Here is a 13,912-nt window from a genome sequence, read left to right as displayed (position 1 = left end):
AATTAATGATTTTACTCATGGGGGGAAGTGATGTCATATGACAAAAGTATATAAGGGATATGAGGTTATTTTTTGCCATCTGATGAAGTTCCATTTAAATATACGATTTGGGGGACGAAAGCTCTTGATTTGGGGGACGAAAGCGTGTATGGTGGCTTAATTTCTATGTGTTGGATTATCTGTTCATTCTTTGTGCATTTGGATAATTTTGGAAACAATAAAAACTTCTATTGAGGTGTCCATTGGATTGAGCATTTTTTGGATTCTCTGGTTTACTTGCTTTTTGGTTTGACTTCTTCGTTTGTTGTCATGCTTACCATTATGGATGCCTCAGTAACCAGGAGTGAACAGTTAAATGGGTCGGCTTTAACAGAAGGTGGAAGCCCTGGTGATACAACACTTCCTTCCTGTTCTTCTGGCACTGTGGGTGATTTGACGGTTCTGATCAACCAAATGATGGCTTGAATGGAGCATATTGAACAACTTTCTCTTTCACAGATTTCTCAACTATCCATCATCATCCAATTCCCACAAGTTTTCTTTCGTCTGCACTTGATCATTCAGATGCTAACTCTAGTGGTGATTCAAAGGGTTTTCAGACCAGCAGTAACACTTGATTTACAGCTAAAATGAACCAGGTCAGTGCTACAAATGGGGCAAGTACTGTTTCAAACAAAGACTTTCATGTTAACACATGTAAGGATATTTCTTTAACTGACTGGTTAAAAAGTGGAAAGTGCCTTTACTTATTTAATAGTGGTGCCACATTTAATCAGTCTTGCTTGAACGGCTAAAGTGAATTGGATAGAATTCTATTTAAGATTAAGCTGTTGCAAATGGACAATTGCTATTTTAGGGAATGCATAAACAAAAAAAATTGTCCCTAAAGGCCTTATAGCTAATTCTCCCTTTCACAGAGACTTAATCAAATTGTTTGACCGTTTCGGCATAGAATATATGGAAATGGTCATTAAATATAACGAGATGCAACTTGACAGTTTGTGCCATGAAGCGAAAGATTTGGATAGGAAAATTACACAAGATACATAATTTTCTGTTAACCAATTTGATTATACTCGTATCTTTCATACAATAGGGGAAAAAATGGAAATCATTAAGAAAAGGAAAACAAAAAAGATTTTGAGGGATGTGGATGAATATGGTTCTGACAATGCTTATCCCCCCTCCCCGCTCACAGGAGTGGTACCCTGGTAGACAGTTTCATCTTGATGGGGTTGACTTTGAGAATAATGAGCAAGATGCAAATTAATTGAATGATTTTTTTTAGAGGAGGAAGAGTATCCCCAATTAAAGAGGTCAGAATGCATTCAAAATCAGAGGATGGCCAGTGTCAACAGTTCAGGCCAACCACAGGGGATGAATTACAGGAACAACTGCCCCTGCTTGGGACGGGTAAACTACAAGGGGTCCTGGAGAGGGAGGGGAGGGAGGATTTGACATTTTTTGGGTTGGACATTGTGGACTGTGACACATCTCCCATTTCTGCAACATTGATTAATGATTTTTATTAGACCCTTTTTCTCTGTGAGTGTTAATACCACTCAAGATTTTAAAGTATATAATTTTAAAGGATTGCAATTGGATGTGCATTTGTGTGACTTATTGGTGAGGGGCTTTACTTTTATACCTTCTAAACTTGTCAATGTAGTTAATGTTATTATGGACCTTAAACAATATGTTAGAAAACTGAATTTGCATCTACTTTTTCAGGGAGTTGAGAAGGTCATTTCCGCAATTAAAGTTTCTAGCACTTACAATTCCCCTCTTACACCTTCTTTTGGATATTTTTAAGAAAGTGTGTGAAATTGACATTAGAGTGTATTGTGCTCAGAAGAGAAGCTTGCGCTCAATTATTAAGAACAACCTGAGTGATGACGAAGCATTTGAACTGTCAATACTCTCCAATAATATGAGCATAAGGGTTATGAAACCCAATAAGGGTGAGGGGTTGTTCTTATGCAACAGAGTGATTATATCAGGAAGATGTATGAAGTCATCGACACCCCCATTTATATAGAAAGCTTCTAAAATGAGATGAATGGAGCCTACAGGAAAATAAGGGGGTAGTTGGAAGATCTGTTTATTGAGGGGCTTATCACTATCGATGTACTACTTTTTTTGTCCACTGATTTTCCTGTTACACCAGTTATCTTTGGTATTCTTTTTTTATTTCATTTTTTCAAACCAATAATTAATAAACTTTACAGATCAAGTAAGAATAAATTGAATGAACTATTTACAAAATGTACAATGGCCTCAGATCCAATAATGACAAAAGGAACACAATCGTTGATACACAGACAAATATTACACATTATCAAAAAAAATGACTTTTTGCTTCTTCTCCTGTTATGAAGGCAACATTGTGTCTGTTTTAAGTGTCTCATTAAGGGAAAGAACTTTCTCCTAAGGATTATTAATCCATTTCCTAGGAAAGATTCTCATTTCCGTGACTTTGATTTCCAACAGTGCTACATCTTTCAATAAAATTAGAAAATCAACAAATGTTGGGATGATAGAGGACTTCCATTTCCTTGTGATACACTTTTTTGTGACTGCCATTGTATTCTAAAGAAGATAAAGATTTTTCCTCTTCATAACAATGGTTTCATTTATATTGAGGAGAATTAGTGACTTTGACAAAATGAAAGAATCAGTAAAAATGGCTTGCAGAAATGTGGGAACATTCATACATAATATGACACCAATCAGCATTACATTTCAAGAACACCTCCAACAAATTATTTCATTAGAATTGTTAAATCTAGCTATTTTGTTGAGGGTATAAAAGGCTCTATGTAGAAACTTCCATGCAAAAATTTCCCAACTTTGTGTATTTGAAGTTAACTTAATATAATACAATACACCAGTTTTAGTCTCATTTGATAACAATAATGGATATTCTTTAGTAATAAAATTCCAGAATTTCTGGTCAGAATTTATTTTGTAATTAATAATGATTTTATATAACTTTGAAGTTAAATTTATCAAATTAAAGTCTCTATATATTACTTCATGTAAGCAAACTATAAATTTAGGTATGGATTTAAAAAAAGAATTGTCTATTGTTCTGCATAAGTCTTGTGCATAGGGTATTAAACTGTTAATAGCTAACCAATCAAAGTTTGATAAATTAAATGTATTAATTAACTGATTTATATCCATAACTATCAGATTCTCCGTACATTGGTACCAGCATGTAAAGTTTGTTTTCCTTTGCATGAATTAAGAGTATTTATGGGAATGTTATTGAAAAAGTTTTTAGTAATTTTGAAGGGAGTTAATAACTGAAACTATAATTTAATGTCAATATTACCATTTACAAAGCTCTGGAAAGTGTTGTAAATATAATTTATATAGTTTAGATTGGTAGGTTTGGAAGAATTATATTGCAAATTAATACAAATAATATGCCAAAGTTTATTATTTTGTTCATTTAGTTGTATGTTTTTTGTTAATTTACTTTCTTTTAGGAATATAGCAGTGTGTAAAGTTTTCCATGCGGAGGAGAATTTTGGATCTAACCAATTTATTACCATTTTGAAAATGGATGCTTTAATATGAGATTCTAAATCAGGAAAATTAATTCCTCCCATTTCCCAAGGCCTAATATGGTTTAGAAAAGCTATCCTGTTCTTTTTTGAGTACCAAAGGAAGTTTATAAGGATTTTATTTAATTATTTTAAGATTTTTTTACTAGGAATTATAGGGATAGCTAGTGCAATGTAATTTACTTTTGGAAGAAGGACCATCTTTATTAGCTGCAATCTATCTTCAAATGTTAAATACAGTTTATTCCAATTCCCCACTAGTGATTTGAGGGTATCCATGATATTATTGTAGTTTGTAGATAGAGTTAATTCTAACTTTTTGCATAAAACAATCCCTAGATAATTTAAAGAGGGCACATGTTTTTCAATTATTTTATTTATGTTAGTATTAAAGTTTTTTTTTTATTTAACAATATATGGTTTGACTTAGAACTACTAATTCTTAAACCTGAGATATGATTGAATTTTTCAGCTAATGAATTTAATTCACGTAGTGACTCATCTGATTTTGATAAGGTGAGTAGAATATCATCGGCAAAGAGAATTATTTTGGAATTAAATTGATTTAAAATGTCAATGCCTTTAATTTTGGGGTTAAAACGAATTGCTGAGGAAAAAAGTTCAATTGCTAGTGCAAACAAGATTGGAGACATGGGGCATCCCTGTTTGGTACCCTTAGTAATTTTAATTGCTTCTGATGTGAATGTGTCTAATTTTACATATACCAAATTGTCTTTATAAATATTCTTTATTAAAGTAATGCATTGTATAGGGAAATCATAAATTTCTAGAATTATAAAGAGATAATTCCAATTTAGTGAATCAAATGCTTTTTCAATGTCTAATGTGACTATTAGAGCTTCATATTTGTCTCTATTTAAAAAGTCTACAATGGTTAAAATTTTTTGTATGTTATGATGGGTGTGTCTATTATGAATAAAACACATTTGATCATCACTAATGACATGAATTAGAGATTTTTTTGATTCTATTAACCAGTATAGACATAAGAATTTTGGAGTGAAATAGGTCTATATGAACTACATGAGTTGGGATTCTTGTTTTCCTTTAGAATAGGTGTAATCAATGAATATCTCCATGAAGGTGGAATTGTGCCTTGTGAATATGTTTCATTTAGTGCTTTTTGCATTATTGTTATGACAGCAGCTGGAAATAACTTGCAAATTTCTATAATGATTCCATCTATACCTGGGCTTTGTTATTTTTACTTTCTTTATTTTTTTCGTTAATTTCTTTGAGAGTAATTTGTTTTTGAATGTTTATGCTTAAGTTCTCTGGCATTTTGTCTAAATTTAAGGAATCCAAGCACAAGTCTATGTTGTTATGATAAGAATCATTATTATTGTAATGTTTTGTAAAATGAAATTTAAAGGCTTCCAAAATGTCACTTATATCTGAAATATTTTTATTGTTTTTTCCCTTCATGAATTATATTTGTAATATTGTTTCCATTGGAATGTCTTTTTAATCTCATTGCTAAATTATGCCATATATTTGGGGGAGACAGAGTAAGAATTTAATTTTAATTTTTCCAAAGCCAAATTGGTTTTATGCATTAAGATATCATTGTATTTTTTTTATTTAATTCCCCAATTTCTTTCTTTTTTTTTTTTTTACAATTGGATCTTTCACATCCTTTAGGTTAATTTCTATGATTTGTTTTTGGATATTAACTAGTTCTGATTCCCATTCCTTTGTTTTATTGTTACACCAAGAAATAATTTTGCCATAAAGATATGCCTTTAGGGAATCCCATAAAATAACTATATTTATGTCACTAGTATAATTTGTATCTAAGAAGTATTGTATTTCCAAGTTCAACAATTGTTTAAACTCTTTTAATTTAGTGAAATATGTTGAAATTCTTTTGGTAAATGTCAATCTCTTAAAATCCGTTTGAATTTTAAGAATGAGTGAGTTATGGTCAGATAAGGGGCAGGGTATTATAGAAGAATGTGATATTTTCATTTTTAAATCTTGGGATACAAATATTTTATAAATTCTTGTTTGGGTAATGAATCTATAGTCACTATGAGAAAATAATAATTATCTTTTTTAAGACTAAATGAGTCTAATAATTGCAAATCATCTATCCATTTTTTTAAGAGTTCTCTCTGTAGAAGTAATACAGAAAGGTATTTTATTAGTGGTCTCCTGAGTGTCTAAGATACAATTAAAATCCCATCCCAAAATTAAATTGCCTTTCAAAGTTTCATTAATAACATCTATGTGCTTTTTAACTGTTCCTACTCCTATACCCGGAAACCAATATAAATTCACCAAGGTCTAAATTCTGTTACTAAATCTGATTATTGCAACTGACAAAAGACCATCTTTATCTTCATAGTTATAAATAACTTGAGGATTGGTAACATTTTTCTTCCATAATATTAATACTCTTCTGTTTTGTTTTACTATATGATGAGTTAGATAGCCTTAAGAATTCATTTGGATTCCAAATGAAGTTATCATTAGCTTTAAAGTGAGTTTCCTGCAAAAATACCACTTGCACTTTATTTACTTTTAGATATTTAAGTTGTATCTTTTCATTGGATTATTTAAACCATTTATGTTTAAAGAGAGTAGCACTATATCCATCCTATTAATTTATTATTGAAGAGTATTTGATTGGATATAGTGACAAGATATTTTGTTATTTATTTGCTGTGTATCTTCCATACATTTATTAAGTCTAATAAATAGATTATTGATTCATTTTGAATTATAAAATTTAGAACTTAAAAGAGGCCAAAAGAACAAATAAACATGTGTACAGTAGATAATCTCACACGTGTACAAACAGAAGCTTAAAATAACCGTTTAACAAACATGGAATGAATAACATTCCCATTCTTAGAGAACTAAAAGGTTCAATCAGATTAACCCTCATTACTAAATATGAACCAAACATTAATGAGATGTTAGAGGCTCTGTTGTATGTTACTCTGGATATTGTAAAGTAAATCAATCCAAGCATATACAACTAGATTGATCAATGACACACATGAATATATGCTCGTTATGTAATAACACTTAATACAGAATTCTGACATTAAAAGGTTGTCACAATTTACATTGTAAGTGGTATTTACTTATTTCCACAATCAGATCCAAGATAAGGGAACTGCTTTTTCCAAAGCCCACTTCCACTGGAATGTTTGTTTAAAGTGTTCAAGAATTGTGTGTTACTAAATTGTGTTTTTCATTTTGTTTTTAAAAGATAATTTCTGAATGATATTTAGAAATGATAACTGCTATTGACTATGATGTATCCAGTACAATGATGAATATGAGTTTTCACACAATTCTTACTTTATACAGCACAATTTGAAATAAGGAAATACTATAGTCACTCTCCCCATTAACAGTGAATCAAACCAATTTCTATAATCTACATTCACTCTAGTGAGGTAGTTTAAGAACAGGAATCATAGTATTATATGTATATAGAAACTCCAAGGTATATACAAATGCTACCTAGAGCAATGCTGTACAAAAAAGCTGCATGTAAAAGAACTTTACATCATACTTATTAAATTACCCTGTACTGCAATGGAGAACTAGTTTGTCATTAATTTGAAGTGAACCTTAAATAGGTTATTGCATGTGATAAGATATAATAATTTCTATCCAAAATAGGCAAAAGTCACAGGTTATTGGTTCACAGACATACAATATCAATTTGAAAAATCAATACAATTTAATGCTGCATCACAATAACTGAGCATTGACAGTAAGTGGACTTTAAATGATGACAATCATTAAAAGATAGGTAAGATATCCATTCTGTCAAGTTCCTAGTAATGGTGACTTTACAACCTAGTCTATTCTCAGTAGATGAAAATTCCATTAGGTGTGCAGTCCTGAAGCTTAGTATGGCTGTCTAAATTAAGTAACATGTTAAAGACTATTCATTGTTTGCAGTCTACATCTGCAGTGTCAAAATATAGTTTAATATTTCTGGTGTAAATTTCTCATAGTATATACCTTAATAGAAGACCAAGTACCAGCTAATACCTTACACATTCTTTTCCCATCTAGTCATGTAGTTATTTTTCAATTCCTAACAAATCATTCCTTGATACTTTACTGACTATGATAACACACAGGCGTCCTAAGGGCTCATTCTTATTTATTTTTAACCAAGTTATGCATAATCATGAGAAACTTTAAATATATCTAATAAGTGGTTCAACTTCATTCTCTATGTTTAAATGATTTCAGATGCATATACCTTGTTCATTTTATGTCTTTTCATCTATTTTCCCTAGTTGAATTATTTGTGTATAAAGACCAATAATTGTATGTGTTGTCAGTTAATAAACTAAACACATTCATTAAACTTGAAATTTCCTTAATAACCTATCATTTAAAACAACATATGTTCAACTAAGTATATAATTTAAAAGAACTACTGTCCCTTTAAGGAACTGAGGAAGTGTGTTGGGCATGTACAGTTACGTCGCTTACTTGTATTCTCTTCAACTCATGAAAGAAGTTTATGTAGGACTTTTACAGTGTTCCTTCGCTATTTTATGATACTATTCAGTAAATGGACAGAAAGACAGGTTGGACTGCACAGTATGTTATGCTATAGATGATTTCTTAACGTATGTACAGAAAAAGGAAGGTAAGGTAAATCTAAACAATACATTGTGGTATCTTTTAAATATATTCCTATGCGTTTAATCAAACTAGAAAACTGTGGTGACAAAAACGGAACACTTTAATTTGGAAGTGGTGCATTTTAAAGTTTAAGGTGGGAAACGAGAATTCTATGTATCAGCTAATACGCACAGCACACTAGCAAGCTCATGAAATGTAAAGGGAAGATTACTCGCATGTCTCGAGTACTGGAAGGGCTTGAAATTCAAGACAATGCTTGACACAATGACTCCACAGAAACTATGCACAGGAATAAGCTAAATCATATTTCAATACATAAATGAAATAAAACATGCTTAAAACTTGTATGTCACAGCAACCAAAGCTAAATGGAATCAAAATATTTTATGTATAAACAGTGTTATATTTTAAAGTACAGTGTGTGCTAACTGGTTTCTTCCCTATACATTGTTTCCTATACACTCCTATCTCAATTAAGCGTAAAATAGTTAAGTCAGTTAGACTGTTGTTATTAAGCTGTTGTATATAGATTAACAATTAAGGCTAAAGTATGTATATGGAATATTAATATTAGTGAGAAGGAATTTGTAAAATACTTGAAAGAGTGAATAGACAATACATATTTTATTACCTTTAGCATGTATTTGTAGTTTTAGTTTGTGTGGAGTTTGCATGTTCTCCCTGCGTTCGCGTGGGTTTCCTCTGGGTACTCCGGTTTCCTCCCGCATTCTAAAAACATGCTTCTGGAGCATTTCTCCCCGGGCCTCTGCTGAAAACAGGATCTGTGGAACCTAGTTGGACTTTCCCGGTCAACAAATGTTAAATAAAAATAAATAAATAAATAAATAGTTGAATCTTTGAGAGAAGCAGATGAGGGAATACTTTTTGAATAAGTTCTTTGCTTTTTTTCTTCACATCAGTCCAGTTATTTTTTCTCAGGGGATCTTTTCAGTGAAGTAGATAAAGACCAATCCATCTCCTCTGGAATTGTCATTATATTGTTGTTTTTAATGAAGGTTATTGCGTCCTCAATGTCATTGAATGTCCTTATTTCATTTGAAATAAAAATCCTTATTTTTTGCAGGGTATGCTAGTTGGACTTTTGTTTTACTTGGGTAACTTCACAAGTGGCCAGGGTTTCTTTCTCATTTTTTACAACTCTGGAGGAAAAGTCATTGTCAAATCTGATTAGATTTTGCTTATACTTCAGCGGAGCCTTTCTCCAAGCACATTTAAGAGCTAGATCTTTGTCAAGATAAGAAAGAAATTTAACTACAATAGATCTAGGTGTGGATTTTGATGATGAAGGAATGGGTTTACTAATAGGTCTGTGAGCTCTTTCTATACCATATGAGAATACTTCTTTAAGATCTAGGATGTCAGGTAACCAGGAATTAAGAAAAGAGATAATATCATCACCTTCGGACTTCTCAGGTAACCCAAAGATTCTCACATTAGTTCTCCTTTCTCTATTTTCCATATCATCCATCTTGTTGGTAAGCCACTTATTCTGTTGCTGAAGAAATTCACCCTGAATTTCATCCTCTTTAAGCCTTCCATCTATATCAGATAAGGACTCTTCAATGTTTAATATTTTGGAATGATGTTGCTGAAGATGTTCTTTAAGGGTTTCAGTTTGATTATGACAACTTTCTCTTAAATTTTCTAAGTTGTCCTTGAAACTGTCCATTTGGAAGATAACTCTTGTAGAGTTGTAGACAGCAACTGGATTTCTTTCCTCAGGGTAGTTTCTGCATGTGAATTCTTTGAATCACTTATCTTCCCAAATCAGTTTTAAACTCCAGATATTTCTGACAGGAAATTTTGGAAGAATATATTCCAAAATTGGTATGATGGTAGTAAAAATGTTGAAGAACAATATTTAACTATTTTTTCTAAAAAAAATATTTTCCTGTTATTTAAAGTAGTTTTAAGGAGCTGTAAAAAAGTGCTGCTTTCAGAGTACCATCTAGGCTCCACCCCATTATCTTTGGTATTCTGAAGAAGCATAAGAACATCTGGCAGCCCCCCATGTGTCCTATTATAGACGCGAGGGGTTCCATCACACACCCTATTGCCAGATTTTTGGATATTGAACTAAAAGAGTTACTTAAAAGGGAACCCCTGTTATGTAAAGATTCTTGGGAGTTTTTGAGAAAGATAAATGAAATCAGGTTTGACAATTCATATGTCCTGATTACAAATGATGTGAAGGATCTTTATAGTGTGATCCCACTTAACATAGGGACAGAATGGTTCCTTGAATATCTTTTTTCAGTGGGTTTACCACACGACAGGTGCATAATGTTGGAACATTTATTAAATTTGGTGTTGTGTAACAATTTCATATTGTTTGATAAGAAATACTATCTACAGGTGCAAGGTGTGGCTATGGGTGCGGCATGTGGTGGGTTATATGATAATATTGTTATGTCAGAAAGGGAAAGTAGATTTTTGATACACTCTTCCTTTTTCCCATACTGCCACATGTACACCTGCTTCCTTGATTACATCTTTATTTTATGGAAGGGGCACAAGGATTTGATTAGTCCATTTTTGGAGTATATCAATACTACTACTACTACTACTTTTTTGCAATTCACACACACCATTGCTGAAACCATGAAAGCATACTTGGATGTTTTGTTGAAAAAAGACAGTGGGCTTATACACCGAAAGGAGACTTATTCTAATAGTTTTCTCCATTTCACGAGTTGTCACACCTTTTCTCAAAAATTTGTGGAGGTGAAGGGTCAATTCATGAGACCGGCCAGAATGGTGAGTTTATGGGATAGCTTTATAAAAGAATGTAACAGCTTAAAATGTATGTTCCATAAGAAGGGATACCCCAAGGAATTTATTGATAATATTATGGATGAAGTGGTTGAAAAGAGAAGGAGTGCTTATTTTCAACCTATTTTGAAATCACAACACAGAGTTCCCCCACTAGATCACCCAATTTTAACATCAAATTTGGGTGGTACTGCTGGGTCTGATAATGCTACACCCATAGAGGAGGCTCCAAATTTGAATCAGGTTTCATCTAAAGTTTGTTTTCATACTACCTTTGCCCAGAATTCCAAAACTGTCTTTAACATTCTGACAAAAAATTGTGATCTCCTAATGAGTGATAGTAGTATTAGGGGTTCTATTGGGGTTAAACTCATTTGTGTTTACAAGAAGGGACAAAATATAAAAAACATCTTGGAGTGTAATGTGAACAGAACAGAGTTTGGTCTCAGTTACAAATGTGGGAGATGTAAATTTTGCCCTTTTATTTTTGAAACTAATGAAGTTAAAATAAATAACATAAGATTAAGGTTACATTCTAAGGGTTCATGTGATACTGAGAGGGTTGTGTATTGTGCATTGTGTGATACATGCCCCTGTTTCTACATTGGAAAAACCGAATGGAGACTTACAGTTAGAACAGGTGAGCATGTGAGGAACATCAGGGATAGATTTGACTGTAATGTCCTTGCTAGGCACATTGCACAATATCCTGAACATTCATTTAACTTTGCCATTTTGGATATAATATCTTGTTCTGAAAGAGGGGGCTTGGCAGTATTTATTAGAAAAAGCAGAGTTGGTGTGGCAGCTCCGACTGAATGCAACATGCTGGCCAGGTCTCAATGGCAGTGTATCCATCATTAGTCTACTAAAGTTAACAGCCCTTAACAGATGACATTTATAGTTTTTTTTTTGTTCCTTTGTTTTGGTCTTGCTGGTCTTATATGCGTGGTTTTAAGCTAAAGTGTTTTGTAAGCAGAATGCATTTGCTGAGATATATTGGGTTACTTGTAGGATGCACATTTTAAACATGATTTTATAACAACTGATGGATTTTAAAATTACGTGTAATTAATGATTTTACTCATTGGGGGGAAGTAATGTCATATGACAAAAGTATATAAGAAATATGAGGTTGTTTTTTGCCATCTGATGAAGTTCAATTTAAATATATGATATGGGGGATGAAAGCACTTGATTTGGGGAATAAAAGCACTTATGGTGGCTTAATTTCTATGTGTTGGATTATCTGTTTGTTCTTTGCGCATTTGGATCATTCTGGAAACAATAATAACTTTCATTGAGGTGTCCGTTGGATTGAGCGTTTTTTTTTGATTCTCAAATTTTCCCTTAGAACTAGCCAGTTTTTTAGTTTTAGCAATCAAATCTGTTTCTTTGAGCTCAGCACTTGTTCAGAACTCATTGTAAGCACTAAATAAGCTACAAATTACTACAGCACTCAACTGTCCTCACTTGTCTAGAGGAAAACAGTTTCTAGTACTTAAAAAATAAGCACCTATCTAGGCATGTCTAAGGGTCAGCTCCCGGTGTTTTCTCCTGTCTACCTGATGAATCTGGGCATCTTGGGGCAATGCAGCAATTGCCTCATGTACACAGACAACCGTCTCTTCCTACCACCCAACACTACAACCTGTGAGAGATGCACTTACATAGCCAAACTGGAAGCAAAGCTCTCTTCACTCAAGACTGGACTAGACAGTCAAGAGGAGAAGGTAAACACTTGCACCACACCACACTCATCACATAGTCCCTCAAAACCTACACCACCAAAACACACACATAGAAATACAAAACACACACCTGCATTTGTGGAGGATCTCAATAAAAATCTGCCCAAACAACAGGGACCTCCAAAGCAGAAATGCAAGCAACCTCCACCCAACCAACACAACCCAAATGACACATAGCCCACAGACTAAGTGTGCCAATCAACCACAGCCCTTAAGGCATAACAACGTACCCAACACTCTAGTCATAGGGGACTCTATAGTCAGCTACAATGTTGTTCCACTCACAAGGCTAAACAAGGAGAAAGTTACTGTCAGCTGCCTGTCATGTGCCAGGATCCGACACAAAATGCACGCACTCGGGTCACTCCACAACAAGTACAAATATGACTCTGTCATTGTCCATGTTAGTGTGAATGACCTGAGACATTCTTCCCTGGACTACATGAAAAGAGACATGGAGGAGCTATCTGATCTTGTAGCCCAGGCAGGTATGAACCTTGTCCTGAGTAGCATCCTGCCATCACCCAGAATGATATCACAGTACAAGGACAAAATGATTGACTTCAACAATTGGCTAAGCTTCTGGTGTCATTCTAAGGGGATCCAGTATCTGTCTGCCTGGGATGACATGATCGACAGACCATGATGCTTTGCCAGATATGGCCTACACCTGTCGCCCTTGGGATTCTGGATACTGGCTAAGGCTCTTGCCACCCCTATAAGTGCCTTTTTAGGCAAGGTTCAAATGACAACTTCACCACCATAACAGGTACTAGCAAGCAAAATCTGAGGGTAATGCTACTCAATGCTAGAAATCTAAACCTCAAAATGCACTCACTTGAGGCACTCCTTATAATGGAGAACATTGACATCTGTGCAGTGACAGAGACCTGGTTCAAGGCTCCAGAGAGCACCCCTGCATTACCAGGCTAAAATTCATACCACACCTTTCAGCCACCTAACCTGGACCGAAACATTAAAGGTGGAGGCATGTCCATATTCATTAAGGATATCCACACCTCCAAGTTAGTTGCTCAGCATAATGCATCTGAGATTATCCAAGTGCAACTAACTCTGGTCAAGACTGCAATCCAAATTGTAGCTTGCTACAGATCCCCCACCATGCCCCAGGATTCCCACTCCTCATTT

This window comes from Protopterus annectens, chromosome 6.part0 (assembly GCF_019279795.1).
Source record: "Protopterus annectens isolate FY-2018-M chromosome 6.part0, PAN1.0, whole genome shotgun sequence".
Classification (NCBI taxonomy): Eukaryota; Metazoa; Chordata; order Ceratodontiformes; family Protopteridae; genus Protopterus; species Protopterus annectens.
Note: the sequence above shows the minus strand (reverse complement) of the source record.